The sequence below is a fragment of the Euphorbia lathyris genome, chromosome 4 (assembly GCF_963576675.1).
Source record: "Euphorbia lathyris chromosome 4, ddEupLath1.1, whole genome shotgun sequence".
Lineage (NCBI taxonomy): Eukaryota > Viridiplantae > Streptophyta > Magnoliopsida > Malpighiales > Euphorbiaceae > Euphorbia > Euphorbia lathyris.
In genome coordinates, this window is record NC_088913.1 from 79,578,911 (window position 1) to 79,597,386 (window position 18,476).

General features: G+C 38.4%; 1 non-coding gene across 1 annotated transcript; it reads left to right on the top strand.

Moving 5' to 3' along the window:
• The first annotated feature begins 11,135 nt into the window (after window positions 1-11,135).
• On the top strand, window positions 11,136-11,209 carry TRNAV-AAC (transfer RNA valine (anticodon AAC)). Its single transcript has one exon. It is a non-coding gene; the product is annotated as a tRNA-Val (tRNA).
• Window positions 11,210-18,476: the final 7,267 nt, after the last annotated feature.

The window sequence follows — 18,476 nt, forward strand, 5'->3', positions numbered from 1 at the left end:
TTAAAGAGCTCAGTAGAGGATTTGAAATCTCAGACGTGTTCCGGGGACAGGACGTAGGCTTAGAAGAAGCCGAACCTGGATAAATCTGCTGAGTGAAGTATTTCTAAACCTTTGACTCCTTATTTATATTGCTTGCTTAAACAATCAAAACTGACCAAGTCAAGAGGTCAAGTTGAGTTGTGCGCATTAAAACGTAAGAGCTCAGGAATAGACTCTAAGTGCTATCTCCTGACTCAAGCTAGGAAACTGACCTAGTCACCTGTTGACTAAGCCAGTATCTTGCTGTTTACTCAGCGCCGCTGTTCAAACCTTTTCTTTAGTAAAAGAAGTCTGCCTAAATTGCGAAAAAAAAGTTTAAATAGTTCCTAACCCCCCCCCCCTTGGAACTATACTTGCAACTAAACAAGGGACCAACAAGTGGTATCAGAGCTTAAAAGCTCACTGTAAAAGGTCTAACAACCTTGAGCTGATCCCTACCATGGGCGAAAACAGCACTCAGTTTCTCCCTGGAAACCAAACAACTCAAATACTGCCTGAGGGGGTGTCCATTACTAGGCCTCCCCTATTCTTCGGGTCAAACTATACCTTCTGGAAGAATAGGATGAAAAACTTCATTCAGGCTACAAACATGAGTGCCTGGCTATCTATAGTCCAAGGGCCGTTTGTACCTGTTGAGGTTGTGGCTGGCCAAACAGTTATAAAAGCTGAGGCCAAATGGACAGAGGATGATCTCAAGAAGCTTCAAAACCATGCTTCGGCTATCAATATGCTTCACTGTGCGCTCGATGCTGCAGAATATAACAAAATCTCAGGTTATGAGTCGGCACAAGAGATCTGGAAGAAGCTAGAAGTCACCTACGAGGGAACAAACAAAGTAAAAGAATCCAAGGTGAATCAGCAGATGAGACTGTACGAGCTGTTCGAGATGAACAATGATGAGGGCATTTCAGACATGAACGCAAGGTTCACCAACATCATTAATGAGCTCAAGAGACTTGGGAAAATCTTCACTGAGGAAGAACAAGTCAAAAAGATACTCAGGAGTCTTTCAAAAGACTGGCAAGCAAAGAAGATAGCCGTTGAGGAAGCTCAGGATTTAACCACCTACAAATATGACGAACTCATCGGTTCATTGCTGACCCATGAGATATCCATGAAAAACTTTGAGGTGAAGGAAAAATCTGATGACAAGAAGCAGAAGTCACTTGTCATGAAGGCTGACTCCACTGACGGGAGTTCAACTGATGATGAGGAGATGGCCATGTTCACAAGAAAGATGAAGAGGCTGTTCAGGAAGAACGACAAATATTCTAAAAAGCCTTACAAAAAGTTTGATAAGTATAAGGCTGACTCAAGCGACAGCAAATACAGAAAGGACAACTCAAAGCCCATTACATGCTTTGAGTGCCATCAAGCTGGCCATATTAAGTCAAACTGCCCCACGCTGAGGAAAGACAAGAAGAGTGGGAAGAAGGCAATGGTGGCTACTTGGAGTGACAGTGATGAATCTTCATCAACAGAAACTGAGGCCACCGAGTCAGCGAAGATATGCTTTATGGCTGACAAACTTGCTGAGCCATGTGTCTCTGAGCATGCTGACCCATCCATCGCATCAGATGATGAAGAGCAATCAAATGAGGTAATTTCTCTTCCCCAGCTCAGAAACGATATGGTTAATGCCCTGAGTGATCTCTATACACTTGTTAAGAAGTGTAATAAAAAGGTTAGAGCACTCAGCAGGCGCTGTGACGAAGTGGAAGAGGTCAAACTAACTGACCTCAGATACCTTCTTCAGGACAACTCGACTCTGCATGATAACATGAAGATCATGCATGAGTATGTGTCTGAAGTCCAGTCAGTTTCAAAGAAACTGAGGAAGGACGTCACAACCATCCAGAACCAACTAAAGGTTCCTAAGAAAAATAACATTCCTCTGAGAACTCAGTACCAAGGTACTCAGCAGAGATGGAATCCCCAGCGAAAAGTCCAGTGTGACTTTTGTGGGAAGTTAGGACACACTACTAAAGTGTGCTGGCACGCTCAGCACTGGGGTGCTGACAAGTCAGTAAAAAATCCTAAACAGAAGGTCAGTTGTGACTTCTGTGGAAAGAATGGCCATACTGTCCATGTATGTCGCCATAAAATAAAATATGATGCTATATCTGTTGCACCTAACAAGTCAGGACCCAAAAAGAATTGGGTACCTAAAAGTAACTAGTTACAATGCAGGTAAGCCTGAGATGTGCCGAGAAGTCAAAGATGTGGTATATTGACAGCGCATGCTCAAGGCATATGACGGGTGATGAAACTCAGTTCATCACGTTTGAACGTAAACGAGGAGGGGGTGTAAGTTTTGGAGACAACAAGAAGGGTAAGATAGTAGGCTCAGGAACCATCGGAGGTAATCCTACTATTGAATCTGTCTCCCTAGTCAGCGGACTCAAATATAACTTACTCAGCGTAGCTCAGCTATGTGACAACGGGAGAAAAGTTATATTTGATGCTACTGGATGTAAAATATACGAGGGTAAAACTAATGAGTTAATTTTAACTGCCCCTCGGATAGATAATGTCTTTATGCTAGACTTAGAGAAAAAGTTTTTAAAAACTGTGTGCTTAGTAACAAAGGAAGAAAATTCCTGGCTATGGCACAGGAGACTTGGTCATGTAAGCATGGACCTCCTGGCCAAACTAGCAAGAAAGCAATTGGTTGAGGGACTGCCTGAACTTAAATTCCAAAAAGATCAATTATGCCACGCTTGCCAAGCTGGAAAACAAACCAAATAATCTTTTCACAGTAAAAACATTGTCTCAACTAAACGTCCGTTAGAATTACTACACTTGGATCTCTTTGGTCCAGTCCAGCCGCTGAGTCTGGGTGGAAGAAGATTTTTCTTGGTCATTGTAGATGATTTCTCTCGGTATACGTGGGTTATCTTGCTGACCAGAAAGGATGAGACCTTTGAGACATTTTCAAATTTGGTTAGGAAAATTGAAAATGAAAAAGACCTAAAATTAGCTCATATTCGTAGTGATAACGGTGGAGAATTCAAAAACCAAAAGTTTGTTGAATTCTGTGAAGCCAGCGGCATTGACCACAATTCTTCTGCTCCTAGAACACCTCAGCAAAATGGGGTTGTAGAAAGGAAGAACAGAACTCTGGTTGAAATAGCCAGGACAATGCTGGATGAGCATAGGCTTCCAAAGTATTTTTGGGGAGAGGCTGTTAACACAGCATGCTATATTCTTAATAGGGCTCTAGTTAGACCTATACTCAAGAAAACCCCCTATGAACTTTGGAAAGGACGGAAGCCCAATATTGGATACTTCCGTGCCTTTGGCTGTAGATGTTTTATTTTAAATACCAAAGATAGCTTAGCAAAGTTTGATTCAAAAGCTGATGAAGCTATCTTTCTGGGCTACTCAACAAACAGCAAAGCATACAGAGTTTTTAATAAGCGAACTCAAGTTTTGGAAGAGTCAATACATGTAGAGTTCGATAAAACTGACCCTGCAGGTAGATACCAGCCGCTGACCGAAGATGATCCAAACTTAGTAACCATCGCTGACTCAGAACTAGCTACTGAGTCATTCATGAAAAGGCTGACCAAAAGTAAGAGTGAACCTAAGATTACTTTTACTGACCCATCTACTTCTGCAGAGATTGTTGAAACAGGAACATCACAAGACATGAATCTACCCCAAAGAAATAAGGATTCCAAGAGGGCACTCCGAAAGTGCAATCCTTGATTCTGCTGGGAATACCCTGATGATGAGGAATCAACTCAAGAAGTACCTCAGCAATGTTGCTTTCGTCTCAGTACAAGAATCGAAGAATTTTGCTGATGCTGAGTACGATGAATTCTGGATGAACGCAATATAAGAGGAGCTCGATCAATTTCGAAGAAATGATGTATGGGAGTTAGTGCCTCATCCAAAGAGTCAAAAGACCATCAGAACAAGATGGGTCTTCAGGAACAAGATGGACGAACAAGGAAACGTAGTCAGGAACAAAGCAAGGCTTGTAGCTCAGGGCTACAGTCAGCAAGAAGGTATAGACTACGGTGAGACCTTTGTCCCAGTGGCGAGGCTAGAGGCAATTAGAATATTATGTGCATATGCATCTTACATGAATTTTAAATTATTCCAAATGGATGTCAAAAGTGCATTTCTTAATGGAGTTATAAACGAGGAGGTTTATGTAAATCAACCTCCAGGTTTTGAGGACCCTAAGTTCCCAAACCATGTTTATAAACTCAAAAAGGCTCTGTACGGCCTCAAACAAGCACCACGTGCTTGGTATGAGAGGCTGACCAGTTTCCTGCTGACTAGAAATTACGTCAGTGGCAAGACTGATACAACCTTATTCATTAAGAAAAAGGGTAAAGATACCCTGCTGGCCCAAATTTATGTTGATGATATAATATTTGGTGCAACTAACGAATCAATGTGCAAGGAGTTTAGCAAACAAATGCAGACTGAGTTTGAAATGTCTATGATGGGAGAACTCAACTTCTTCCTCGGTCTTCAAATTAAACAAGGAAACAATGGCATCTTCATCAGTCAAGCAAAATATGCCAAGGAGATCTTAAAGAAATATGACTTGGAAAATTGCAAGCCAATATCCACTCCTATGGGCACTGACACTGTCCTCTGCGCTGATGAGAATGGTAAGTCAGTAGACAGCAAGTTATATCGAGGTATGATAGGCTCTCTACTTTACTTAACAGCCAGTAGACCGGACATTCAGTTTTCAGTATGCTACTGTGCTAGATATCAATCTAACCCTAAGGAATCTCATTACATTGCTGTAAAAAGAATCCTTAGATATTTGTAAAGCTCAGTGAACGCAGGTTTGTGGTATCCAAATACTCATGATTTTACACTTATCGGATACACTGACGCTGACTATGGACGAGATAAGCTGGAACGTAAAAGCACCTATGGAGGATGCCACTTCTTAGGAAGCTGTCTTGTATCCTGGTTCAGCAAAAAGCAGGCGTCAGTAGCCTTGTCCACCACTGAAGCTGAGTACATTGCTGCTGGTCACTGTGTTGCTCAAGTCCTATGGATCAAGCAACAACTTGAAGATTATGGTGTTCAAACGAAGACAATTGAGGTCAAATGTGACAACAAAAGTGCAATTGATCTGTCCAAGAACCCAATTCAACACAGTAGAATGAAGCATGTCAGCATCAGACATCACTTCATTAGAGACCATGTACTATCAAGCTGACCTTTGTCCCAACGGACGAACAGGTTGCGGATATCTTCACGAAGCCACTGGCTCGTGAGCAGTTCAGCATACTGAGAGAAGCAATTGGTATGTTTAATCCTCTTCAGTAAATTCCTGTGCTAAATGAATATGAATGCTGAGTGAATTACATACTGAATGATTTATTGTTTGCTGAGTTACTTATCGGAACTGTCTGAATATACAATAACTGAGTAAAACTTGCATACTGAGTAAATTAGTTTAGAACTTGAACTTAAAATCATCCTTAAATACTGCACTGACCATTCAGAATATCAAACGCTTGACATTCTAAATACTGAGTGATTAATCCGTTAGCATAAATGCAAAGCACGCGTATAGCCTAGGATGACGTATTCGCCGTAATGTGTCATAAATGCCAGGATCATTGTCGGTACATGATCCCAAGGCAAAACTGACACATGGATTCGATTAAGATCCACACCGTTCATTTCATCTATAAATTATGGGTATTTCCCCATCTTTTACTCTTTACGCTTAATCAATTCTTAAGGCAAAGAAATCACTTAGAACTTCATTTCTCTCAAACTCCTCTAATTCCTCCATATTCGAAGAATGACTAAGTTGTCTTTCAACGTCTCCGGTGCCGGCCACCAAAAGTCCAGCTCCGATGAACCTTCACGAAACCCTTCTACTCCAAGCAAGGGTAAAACTGGCCAAACTTCTGGCCAAGAGAAAGCTGTTAAGATCAGGACCTACTCCAAGGTCTTCGACAATGTACGAGAATGGAAGGTAGAACCCTCCAAATGGGTTTCGGAGCACTTTGTACAGAACGAACAGCCATTTTCTGAGTGGATTTCCAAGAACGAATGGACTGGGCTGTTCTCGGTCAGGGATGAGACATATCCTGACCTAGTGAGGGAATTTTACCACAACCTCAAGGTTTCCAGTGACTCCGCCGACTACCTGAGCACTGAAGTAAAAGGGAAAACCATCTTCATCAACCCTCTGTACATTGGAAATCTCCTCCAGCTCAAAACTGAGGGAGTAAGGCTGAGGAAGTCAGGAGATCAGGACAAAACCGACTACGTCCATACCTTCTGCAAACCTGAGGGTCACTCAGGAGAGATCTCAGCATCTTCGATGGGACAGCATCAGAAGATGGCTCACTACCTGCTGAGCTACTTCATTTACACAAAGATCAACTGCACTACATCAGCAACCAACTTTGAACAGTGCTTCATATGGCACATGCTGACGTACACCCCCATCAACATGCCGATTTTCTTAGTTGCTGGGTTCCTACGCAGCACGGGTATAATAAGGTTGGGATCAATCATCACCAGGATCCTCATCGACCACAAGATTGACCTCGAAGGTGAGGAATCTTTCAGAAGAACCGAAATCACAGCTGCCTCGCTGAGGGCACTTAAATTTGGACAGCCCTTGAAGAAAGGAAAAGCTGCTGCTGCTGCTGGCCAAGCTGATCAGACTGAGGAAATTATTGCTGAGCCTAAGAAAGGGCGAAGAACTAAGGCCCCAGTTTCTCGCAAGAGAAAATCTGCTGAGGCACCTAATGTTGTGTCTCCAGCAAAGAGGCAGAGGTCAGCTGGAAAGTCAGTTGAGAAGAGAAGTAGGCAAGATGAGCCTGACACTGAGGAAGCTGCTGAGCTACCTCAGAAGAAGCAGAAGTCTTCAATACTGGCACCTCTCGACGTCATGCCGACAGATTTTATTGTACCGGGTGATTCTCATTTCACTCAATGCCAAGGTGCTGATGCTGAGGAACCTGAAGTCCAGTTAGATGACCACTTCATCTCCCAAGTTGAGGAAGAACTTGATGGAGATAATACTGAGGAGGAAGAAGAAGACGATGAAACCAGCGGTCAGGATGACGCTGAGGAGTCTGAAGAGTATGACAGCGAAATTGAAGCTGAGGACGCTAACACTGGGTTAGCTGGTGGACCTGTGCAGACTGACACTGAGTTAGCTGCTGGAGTTGAGCAAGTTGATCAAGCTGACCAGAACCATACTGAGGAAAAGGAACCTACTCCTACTCACTCAGAAGAACCTGCTCATCATACCACTCCACCACGTAGAAGGCGAAAGCTGGTTAAGGCCAGTGAGAAAATGGTCAGTGAACCCCCTGTGCAATCACCATCTATTCCTGAACTTGTCCTCTCCAAGACAACAAAGGATCCTTCTACCGTCCAATTAAAATTTTTCAAACGGCCCTCAACTTCCTCTACTACAACGCCGTTGGAAAAACAAGCCTCTGTTTCTTCTCAACAGGAACATGCCGAGCATACCACTTCCACCACTTCAACAAGTCAGGTTGAACCAAGCACTGTCCATGCTGTTTCCTCAAGCATGGTGCTGGCTCCTCATCCTTCTGCCGTCAGCACAGACAGTGTTCGGGTTATGACTTCCATCACCAACCTCTCTGCTGATCAATCAACCTTACCTTCAACTCAAGTGCAGATTGAGCCAAGTCATCCAGTCACTGACCAGGGTACTCCTTTCACTCCACTTTCTTCTGGACATACTGATGTACATCGGGATGCCACTGAGTCCGGGAAAAAGCTCATTGACTCAGTGCAAGCACTCATCCACGATCTTCAACATTCCGCTTCGCCTGCTGCTGGATCTTCAATTCCTGAGACAACTCAGCTCTCCCAGGTCACTCTACTTCTCAACGAAGTCAAGGGACTCAAGGATCTGCTGAATGTAGTCTTGTCATTCCAAGCCCAGCAAGCTAAGCAGGATTCACTTACCAAGTTGGCAGAGATACAGCTGTCAACAATTCAACATCTGAACTCTCTCCATCAGCAAGTTCAGAAGTTATCTGCTGTGAACACTGACTACGCCACTTCCTCAGAACTCAAGATGCTTTTTGCTCAGCTTCATACTGAGCAACTTAAGACAAATGAGCAAATGGTGTCCTATAGTCAGTGCTCAGTCGAGCAAATCGGTGAGGCCATCAGGCTACTTAACCTCAACAAACAAGAGATGGATACTGACGCGTTGAAACAGAATGAGTTGCTATCTCTCGCATAGCAATCCTTCAATCACATCCGTCATAATAATATCCAGCGTCATCATTATGACTCAGCTCTCTTAAAAACTTTCCACCAAGTCTTTGCTGGCCTCTCTGAAGCTCTCATCTGGCAAGCCAAAGCTCAAGCTTTCAGTGTAAATATGCTTAGTGCTGCTGATCTTCATATACCAGTAGAAGTATCAGCTGATGGAGTTGCCATTTTTGATGGCGTAAACGAAAGTGCTGACAAACTAAAAGAGCTTTCACAAGAACTTTCTCGTGCTATCTTAACCGATGCGTTCAAGCTCCCTGAAGTTGACAAAATGGGGGAGAAAGCGCAAGCTGCCAGAGCTCAGCATGAGCGACGTCAGTACGAGCGAAGTCAGTCACAGGGCAAGAAAAAGAAATAGATAGGCTAGGTCTTAACATTTGTAATTATGTTGTTTATTTCTTTTGCTGTGTAACTGCTGACTTCTTTCAACTTATATATCATACTTACTTCTTTCAACTTATATATCATACTTACTTTTCTTATTCAAATACTGAGTTATGATATATGCTAATAAGTACTGAGTTATTATGTATCTTCATTTATATCAGCTTCGTTTAACACTTATAATATTTGACTAAAAGATATGCTGATAACATGTTTGACATGAACCTATACACTTATGAAATATTCTGATAAGAACTCTTTGAACAACAAATTACTCAGCGCGCTCTATATGTATAAAAACTTCCGCCTAACACTGAGTAAATAGAATATGTGATATAGCTGACCTATATCTGAAAACTGACCTTAGACTTACTCATTTAAGTCCTTAAATGTCTTAAGAAAAACTAAGTCAGTAGCTCAACCCTTACGGGGGAGTTTGCTTAATTATACTAGGTCAACTATCATGGGGGAGCTCATACCGAGTTCCTTGCTGAACAGTTTTGCCAACATCAAAATGGGGGAGTTTGTTGAAACACCTTTCTACATAATTTTGATTTGACAAAATTGTTTAAGTATAAATTAAAATACATATTCTAAACACACTAAGTTTAAATGCTTTGATTTATTCTACTAATGTGTTTGTTCAATGTTGAGTATAAGTGTTATAAGTCATAAGGATTGGAAGGCCCAAGCCCAATACGGAAGCCAAGGCCCAAGTCAAACAACTCAGTACACTCGGCCCGCGTATATCAAGACGTTGCCGTTTTGTTCAAAATGCAACTCAGCAATCGGAAGGATCTAGAAGACCTTCGGGAACAACTTCAAGATGAAGCTGCTTAGTAGTCTTGACAAAGCGTACAAGACAGCAGCTGGCAAAGGAAAACTTCTAGACAAAGTGTTTCCTCTTTTGGCAAAGTTCAGACGACACAGTATGCTGTCCAGTTGACTTTACCATAAAAGGAGAGACCATCTGCTGTGCTGACCAAGGACAGAAGATACACGATTGTGATTGGCCGAGAGCTCTGTGCAAGTAAGGATGACAACGACACATAGCCGTTTCCCTCCAACGGTTATTTCGAAATTCGAAATGACCGAATGACCAGACGTCTCTATAAATAGTGCCATCATAAGCTTCACAATACATAGAACTTGATCAAGCCATTACGCTGACCAAATCTCTACAAGTTCTGCAAGCAAGAAGCAAAGCAAAATTCTTACACTACATTTTCATATCTGTGTAAAAGTCTAGAGTGATTGTAAATCGTCTAAAGTGTCTTAGCACATCTTTGTATTAGGACAAAAACACTTATCATTTCTAGAGATAGAAAGGAGAGGCTGAGTACTCGGTTTTAAGTACTCAGCGGAGAGATTAGGATTGAGTAGAAGTATAGAGGAAGGTACTCTTGTCATACTCAATTGCTGATATTGTAAAAGGTTTGAGGCTCTACCTTTAAAGAGCTCAGTAGAGGATTTGAAATCTCAGACGTGTTCCGGGGACAGGACGTAGGCTTAGAAGAAGCCGAACCTGGATAAATCTGCTGAGTGAAGTATTTCTAAACCTTTGACTCCTTATTTATATTGCTTGCTTAAACAATCAAAACTGACCAAGTCAAGAGGTCAAGTTGAGTTGTGCGCATTAAAACGTAAGAGCTCAGGAATAGACTCTAAGTGCTATCTCCTGACTCAAGCTAGGAAACTGACCTAGTCACCTGTTGACTAAGCCAGTATCTTGCTGTTTACTCAGCGCCGCTGTTCAAACCTTTTCTTTAGTAAAAGAAGTCTGCCTAAATTGCAAAAAAAAAGTTTAAATAGTTCCTAACCCCCCCCCCCCTTGGAACTATACTTGCAACTAAACAAGGGACCAACAATAATTTGATCTAGAATGTTGTAATTTTCTCTATAAAAAGGGTGGTAATGTTTGACTGAGTGAGCATTGTAATTTTCTCCATAAAATACCATGTTAATATCGTTGGCTTTGATCATAGTTGGTCAGAATGATATCAACATTTCACTTTTGATAATTGTGAGCATTGTAATTTTCTCTATAAAATACCATGTTGATATACTAAAAATCCACCTTAGTAATAAGCCCCAATCTCTTTCAATTTTCGATCTGAGATTCAGCTCATTCCTGTCCCAACACCATCCCTTAGGACCACTCCATGTTCAGACCTTCTACCGTGGGACCACCCGGGTTAAGAGATGAGAAAAAAAATTCATGAAATGGACTAAGATGTTAATTCAATTTCAGTCAAATTGGAACCTCAAGTAAGAAACTGTAAATTCTACTGGATTTTCAATTCTTAGTTGGAATATTATAGAGAATATGCTAATAGAATAAAGGGTAATAGGGGATTTAAGGAAGGAGCTTAGGGGGAGTTAGTTATAAGAGAGAGACTATGATTTAGTTAGTATATGTATACAGAGAAAGACTATGTAATAAGCATGGTTTTGTGGTGTAGTTGGTTATCACGTCAGTCTAACACACTGAAGGTCTCCAGTTCGAGCCTGGGCGAAGCCAATTTCTTTTTAATTTTGTACTTTTTTAGGCTAAACATAATCAATACCTTACTTTTTGGAATTTCATATTACACACATTCATAGTCCTAGTTATCTTTTTTAATTTTTTCACTATTAGGTCCAGTTAATCTATTCGAGGTTTCTTACATGGTTTTTTATATTAATAACCGTTATATATATATAGGCATAGGTAATTTATCTTTTAACAAGAATGCTTTTATCTTTCGATCTTAAAACAGTAATGAACATGTGGAAAATCCCTTAATTCTCGTATAACTTCTTTTATCGATTAAACACGTAACTAACTAAAAATTAAGTAACTAGTAGTAACAATTAAAGTAGAGAACCATACTAAAAGGAATAAATTCATGTCAATCATCATCAAGACGAAGTCAAATTAGTTCACTATTTTCTGGTTTTACTTGCTCTTTTGTTTTTCTGGTGGAATTAGGGAAACTAATACTACGAACATTACTCTAATCTTCTTCTTAATTATTCTAAATCTTTTTCTTAATTGCTCGCTACCTTCTTCTTAATTACTCTAATTTTTTTTTCATACTAGCAAAGATTGAAGCCGTTTTCTACTAAAAAACTCGAGAATCGAAATTATTCGTTTTTATCTTTCTGTATAATAATTATTAATTTTTTTCCTACATTTTGTATGATGATTAAGTTTATTTAATGATATATATTCGTAATTACCTCTAGGTTAAATTTATAGGAAATTATAAAAATAAACCGTGTGATTTCAATCATTTTCAAACATAGATGCATGTTTCAAAATGTCACAAACCCGGACATTGTGCTTATATTTCTTACCAAATAAGATCCAAAATGCTAACATAGTTAATAAAAGACACTAACATGGCAGTCAAAGTCAAAACCCCATATTCCTTTCTTTTTTTCTCTCTCTTTCTCTTAACCTTCTTCTTCTGCCATGGCATCTTCTTCTTCAGAAAATCCCTAATCCTTTTCACATTTTCTGATTTGGTTGCACTTTCTTCTCTCTTAAATGCTTAAATTGTGACCAATTTCTCTGATCGTTTTTATGTTCTTTTTGTTTAAATTTGTTCTTTATGTTCTTTTTTTATGGCAATGTTGTCACTTTTTGGTACCATTTGCACCCTTACTTTATCCTTTTTTTAATATAAAAAATGATGTAGTTGTTTACTATTGGTGTACTTTTATGACAATATTTATAATTAAAGTAAACTATATATAAAATAATGATTTGTGAGACATAGTTGCAACTTTTAAAGTTGGTTAGCATTGAAGTATTTTTTTTTAAATTGCCAAAAGTGATGTGGATAAGAGAGAAAATAAAATAATGTATTTTAAGATTATGTGTTAAGTTTTGACAATTTTTGAGGTTGCATACATTGAAGATGCTCTAATAAACCACATTTTTTTGTTGCTTCAACTTTTACTTAGTTAATCTGCTCTGCTCTGCTCTGCTCATAAGATTTAAATCCGTAGGTTTCTTTTCCTTAATTTCATGATATGAGGCTATTTCTAAGGAGAAATTATAGTCTACGCCTGGTATTGGAGTAAATTACACCAATGGTATCTAAACTTTACTCTAATTCACACTTTGGTACCTAGATTACATTTTGTCTCAAAAATATACCCGAAGTAACGATGACCGGACAATTAAGTATATTTTACCGGTTAATGGCCGGTCAATGCGATTTTGATGAGTAAATTACACTGATGGTAGCTGAACTTTATCCGAATTCATATTTTGGTACCTAGATCTCATTTTCTCCAAAAAAATACACTTCAAGTAAAGATGACTCAATATTTTAATATATTTGACCGATCAGTGATTGATAAACCCGAGTTTGACCATTTTAAATTAAAAATTGAGACCAATCATACACTCAATTAACATAAAATTATAATACTGTCATTTAGCTCATAAATGACAATATTATAATTTTATATTAATTGAGTGTATGGTGAGTCCCAATGTTTAGTTCATGTTACCCGGTCACTAACCGATCAAATGAACTAAACCTTTCAGTCACCTTTACTTGTGTTATGTTTTTAGGATAAAATAAAATACAAGTACCGAAGTGTGAATTATGGTAAAGTTCGGGTACCATTAATGTAATTAACTCATGAAACTCGCGTTGACCGGTCATAACCGGTAAAAATATACTAAATTGTCCGGTCATCGTTACTTCAGGTATATTTTTGGGACAAAATGTAATCTAGGTACCAAAGTGTAAACTATGTAAAGTTCAGGTACCATTGGTGTAGTTTACCCCCTGGTATTGGTATGCCATAGTGAATATGAATATGACAAATGTCAAATAAAGTAAATAATTAATAAATATATGGAAAAAAAACGTGTGTTATCTTTTTGGCATCTCTTCTCTTTTTTCCCTCCTTTCTCTTTGATTTCTTTCTTCTTTTTCTGGGTTAGCCTAGCAAACTGCAATAACCCGCCAACAAATTCAAATAAGATAATATCCCAAAATCAAATCTGAAAATATCTTCTTATCTCTTCCAAATTCGTCCAGCCACGTGCCCACGCCTTAACTGAAGTTGGCTGATGTTTCTCAATTACAGCTGAGACAGGACGTGCCCACGCCTTAACTGAAATTGGCCTCTGATTTGCAAATACTCCAAAATGCTCCAAAAGGCCACTAATTTCTAGATTTTTCACCAAACATCTAAACTTTCTCCCAAAACAAAATATGAAACAAAAACATCAATTAAACACCAAATGTTTCCAAATTACATAGAATAAGATAGAAAGTAACAAGACTAAAATGGTCTTGTCAAACTTCCCCACACTTAAACTATGCTTGTCCTCAAGCATATAGAACATCCAAAACTCAATTAAAAACTATCTACACGATCTCACTAGTGAGTATGCATCAAGAATTTCCATTAAGAAAAATGACTCATAGGCAAGTAATCTAAGCATTTGGTTTTAATAGAGAAAACAAGCATTTAACTTCTTTCAACACTTTTCTTAGAATCAAAGCACACAATTTAACTCTCTCACAAGGGGAATTCACTCTATTCACTCAAAGTGTTTAGGATAATCAATAAGCACTCGAATCAAAACATAAACATGTCATTACCATAAGTTTGCTCAAAGATCAAATCGCCACCACTTGGAATGAAAGTATGCAATCAATCAACGGGTCTTTGTTCAAGCTTTTAATGGGGCTTAGGTAAGGGTGTGAAGAGAAAGGAAATTTTGGGCGAAAATAAGAATAGTAAGCCAAAGTAAATAACGTGAGTCTGCAATTAACGAAAATGACAATTCAGTCCCCTTTTTTTTCTTTTTCTCTCTTGTTTTTAAGATAACAAGACGCAACTAAAATAAGGAGATAACTTTAAGAAATAAGCTACTGATAACAAGTGTTCAAGCATAATGAGGATATTGGAATGACGTTTGAATGCTTGACACTTAATATAGGAAGAGTAACATGAAACAAGTTCTTGTAGGATGAACTTTGTTTATTTATTTATTTTTCTTTTTTTTTCTTTTTTTGACATAACATTAAAAGAAGGGGGTGGTGAAAAGTTCACCCCACCTATGCTAATAGTTGACTGAAAATATTGATAATTGCAGAGAAAGGATTCGACTTACTAATTCTTAAAAAAAATGGGGTAATTTATAAGGATAAAAGTGAAAGGGAAAAGGATGAAATGAGGTGTGTCGATGAAGGAAAGAGGCTAGAGGCTCAACATGGCTAACTAATGGACAAGAGTAGGGTAGGCTATTTAAGAATTCAAAAGTGGCTATATCTAAATGCCCAAATCATTTTGAAGGCACACAATCATCTATGTGGTCTTGAAATGCATCAAAGAGCAAATTCTAGAATGAACAAGTTATGTTCGATTAAACACACAACAAGAAATATGGAGCAATAAGTGATGAATTGCTCAAAAGGCTCAAAAACTCACATATGTTATAGAGTTAAATCTTGCACTTTTTCATCCAATTCCAATGTTGAAAATAGCAAAAATGCCCAAATTTTTGAGGAAAAACTACTTTGATACTTGCCTTCATCATTCATCAAAACTTAAATTTGAAGAATGCATATCACGTTAAAAATCAATGCAAAACACTTGTATAAAAGAGAAATGGGGTTCCAAAACTTGTTTTGACTTCTTTTTTTTTTTGGAAATATTTAGGCAATTGATGCAGATGTTGGTTACAATCAATGATTTCCCTCCCCACACTTAAAATCTACATTGTCCCCAATGTATGCATAAGCAAACAGCTTAGAAAGATAAAGATAGAGATATAGAAAACGTCCCTTAACTGAGCCGATGCCGATAACAGATCAAATAGTTGGTGGAGGAGGTGGAGCGAAACCCAAAAAACTACAAAGCCCTTCCACAATGTGAGTTAGTTTCCTGACTTCATCCTTTAGTTCTTGATTTTGAGTCAATAATTTCTGAATATCCGAACTCGAAGACGAAGAAGGCTCACCATCCTCAAAAACATTGTCACTTTCATCCATTCGTTTCCGCTTGGCGATTTTCTTGGGTTCCCCATAATCCCCAGATGGGAAGAAAGCAGAAGGTTCCTTTTTTGCATTTTTGATCTGCTAGTAGGAGGAATTTTAGAACCTTTTGGTTTGGTTTTCTGCTTGTGACTAGAAGAAGGGACTGCTCCGATCACGTCCTCAGATGGGTCCTCCGGTGTTGATGATTTTTGTGGCGAAGAGACAAACGAAATATCGACTTTCGTTATTCTAGTGGCACGCTTCCTTCCCATGACTTTAAGAAAGGAACATATGGGAAGAGAGGAGAAAGAAAAGCGACCGCTAAACCCTTATTCTGGTGATACGAGAACGACGAAAGAAAAAAAACTGTTAGTCACCGCTGTTGTCCGTCGATGTTGCTGCTGCACAAGAGTCGAAGAAAGAGAAATAGTTAGGTTAGACTTTGGGTAGCATACACTTATCTATTTACTTTGTTTATTATTAATTTACAAATGACCACTTGGTCTTTTATTATTTGAATAAAGCAAAGCAAATACAGTACTTCACGATTCTTTAGTTTTTTTTTCTTTTTTTTTCAACCTTTTTTATATAATTATGATATAAATAAATTAATTAAAGAAAACTATTAATAATAATAAAAAAACTAATAAAAAAAATAGCAGTGAAAGAAAATAAAAAGGAACAGAGACCAATTTTTCTTAAGTCGTGGGCACGTCAATCGTCAATGCACTTGTACAATAAAAGCTGTAACCAGTTTTTCAAAAGCCGTGGGCACGGTTTAAATAAAATTGGTTCCTGCTTCTATTTTGACAAAGGTTATAATTTGACACGTGGTCACAGCTTAAATGAAATTAGCTCCTGGAATTTAAACTAAAAATCAACACTATTAAAAAAAAGTTATTTAATGGGTTGCCTCCCGATAGCGCAATTATTTAACGTCGCTATGCTCGACGAACTCCCTTTTCTAATCGTTCTCATAGTGTAGAATTCCCACACTCATCTCCGAGTCTCGTTCCTCTTTGAAGCCTTCATGGAACACTTTCAAGTGATGGTCATTTACTTAAAAACTTTATCCATCTCGACGCTCTTAATCTCAACTGCACCATAAGGAATAATATTAATAAAAACAAAAGAACCAATCAAATGAGAACATAACTTACCGGGAATGAGTTTCAATCGAGAACTATATAATAAAACTTTTTTTTCAATTTGAAATTGTTCTCTCAAGATCATATTATCATGAAACAACTTCATATTCTCCTCGTAAATTCTCGAATTCTCATAAGCTTCCAAATGTAGCTCCTCAAGTTCTTGCACTTGCAATTTTCGATTTAAATCAGCTTCCTCCAAAAATATTTGATGCATGCAAGTGGATGGGCTAATGCCTTTAATGTTGAGTAAATTCCAACCAATTGCCATTTTGTGCTCTTGAAGAACTTTGATCAAACTTTCTTCTTGCTCTGTAGTTAAGCCTTTTGCAATTATCACCGGAAGTGTCTCATCTTCTCCCAAATAGACATACTTCACATGATCCGGCAAAATATTCAATTCGACTGTTAGAGCCTGCAAAATAGAAGGTAGAATTTTCTTGTAAGTATTGGGCATTTCAATTTCAGATTTTTCTACACCTTTTTGCATCTTATTCGATGAATCATCACTTGCTTGTTCACCTTCTTCCAACTCATATAGACTCTCTTTTTCTTGAAAATTTTCCTGCACAAGTGAGTTAATGACATCAACATGATAAACAACATTTGAATTTTTGGGGTACTTCGTGGCATCAAAAATATTAAATTTTACAATCTCTCCGTCAAATTCTACGGAGAGAGTACCCCCATGAACATCAATCTTTGTTCTTGCTGTTTTCATAAATGGCCTTCCAAGTAGCAAAGGTGCTGAATTTCCAGATGCATCATTCTCCATTTTCAAAATATAGAAATCCACCGGAAAAATCAATTCATTCACCTGCACCAAAACATCTTCCACAACTCCTTCCGGATAAGAGTTAGAACGATCAGCTAATTGAATCACTACCCTAGTTTCTTTCAAAGGTCCCAAATTAAGAGCAATATAAATAGAATAAGGCATTACATTTATTGATGCTCCTAAATCTAGCATGGCATGTTCAATTCGTTTATTTCCAATCACACAAGGCATTGTAAACATGCCTGGGTCCTTACATTTAGTGGGTAGACTCTTTTTAATCATAGCTGAAACATTTTTGCCCACCATTACTCTTTCATCAATTTTCAATTTTCTCTTATTTGTGCAAAATTCCTTCAAAAGTTTAGCATACATTGGAATTTTCTTTATTGCATCAAGTAGTGGAATGTTTACCTCTACCTTTCGAAAGGTTTCCAATACCTCTTTCTCATATTCGTCCTTTGATTTTGCCAATCTTGAAGGAAACGGAGCCAATTTAGATGGAATTAATGGAATAGGATTAGAGTTTACCTTAGGATCATTCTGAGGTACAGAGAGTGGTTCTTTTTGTTTCTCTTCTCTTATTGGAGGTCGACTTGATTGAACTTCCTCCCCACTTATTAATGTGATTGCACAAGCATTTTTCTTTGGGTTCGCCATAGTTTGGGAAGGTAATTTTCCAGAATTTTGTGCCTCCAACTTGTGAACTGATGTAGCTAATTGAGCCACTTGGCTTCCCAAATTCTGAATTTCTGCCTCCATTTTCTGTTGAAATTTAAAAGTACTTTCAGCAAGGCTTTTAACAATGTCTTCCAAAGGCATACCTGAGTTAGAAGTTGAAGGTCTGGATGGTCCTTGCACTTGAGGTGC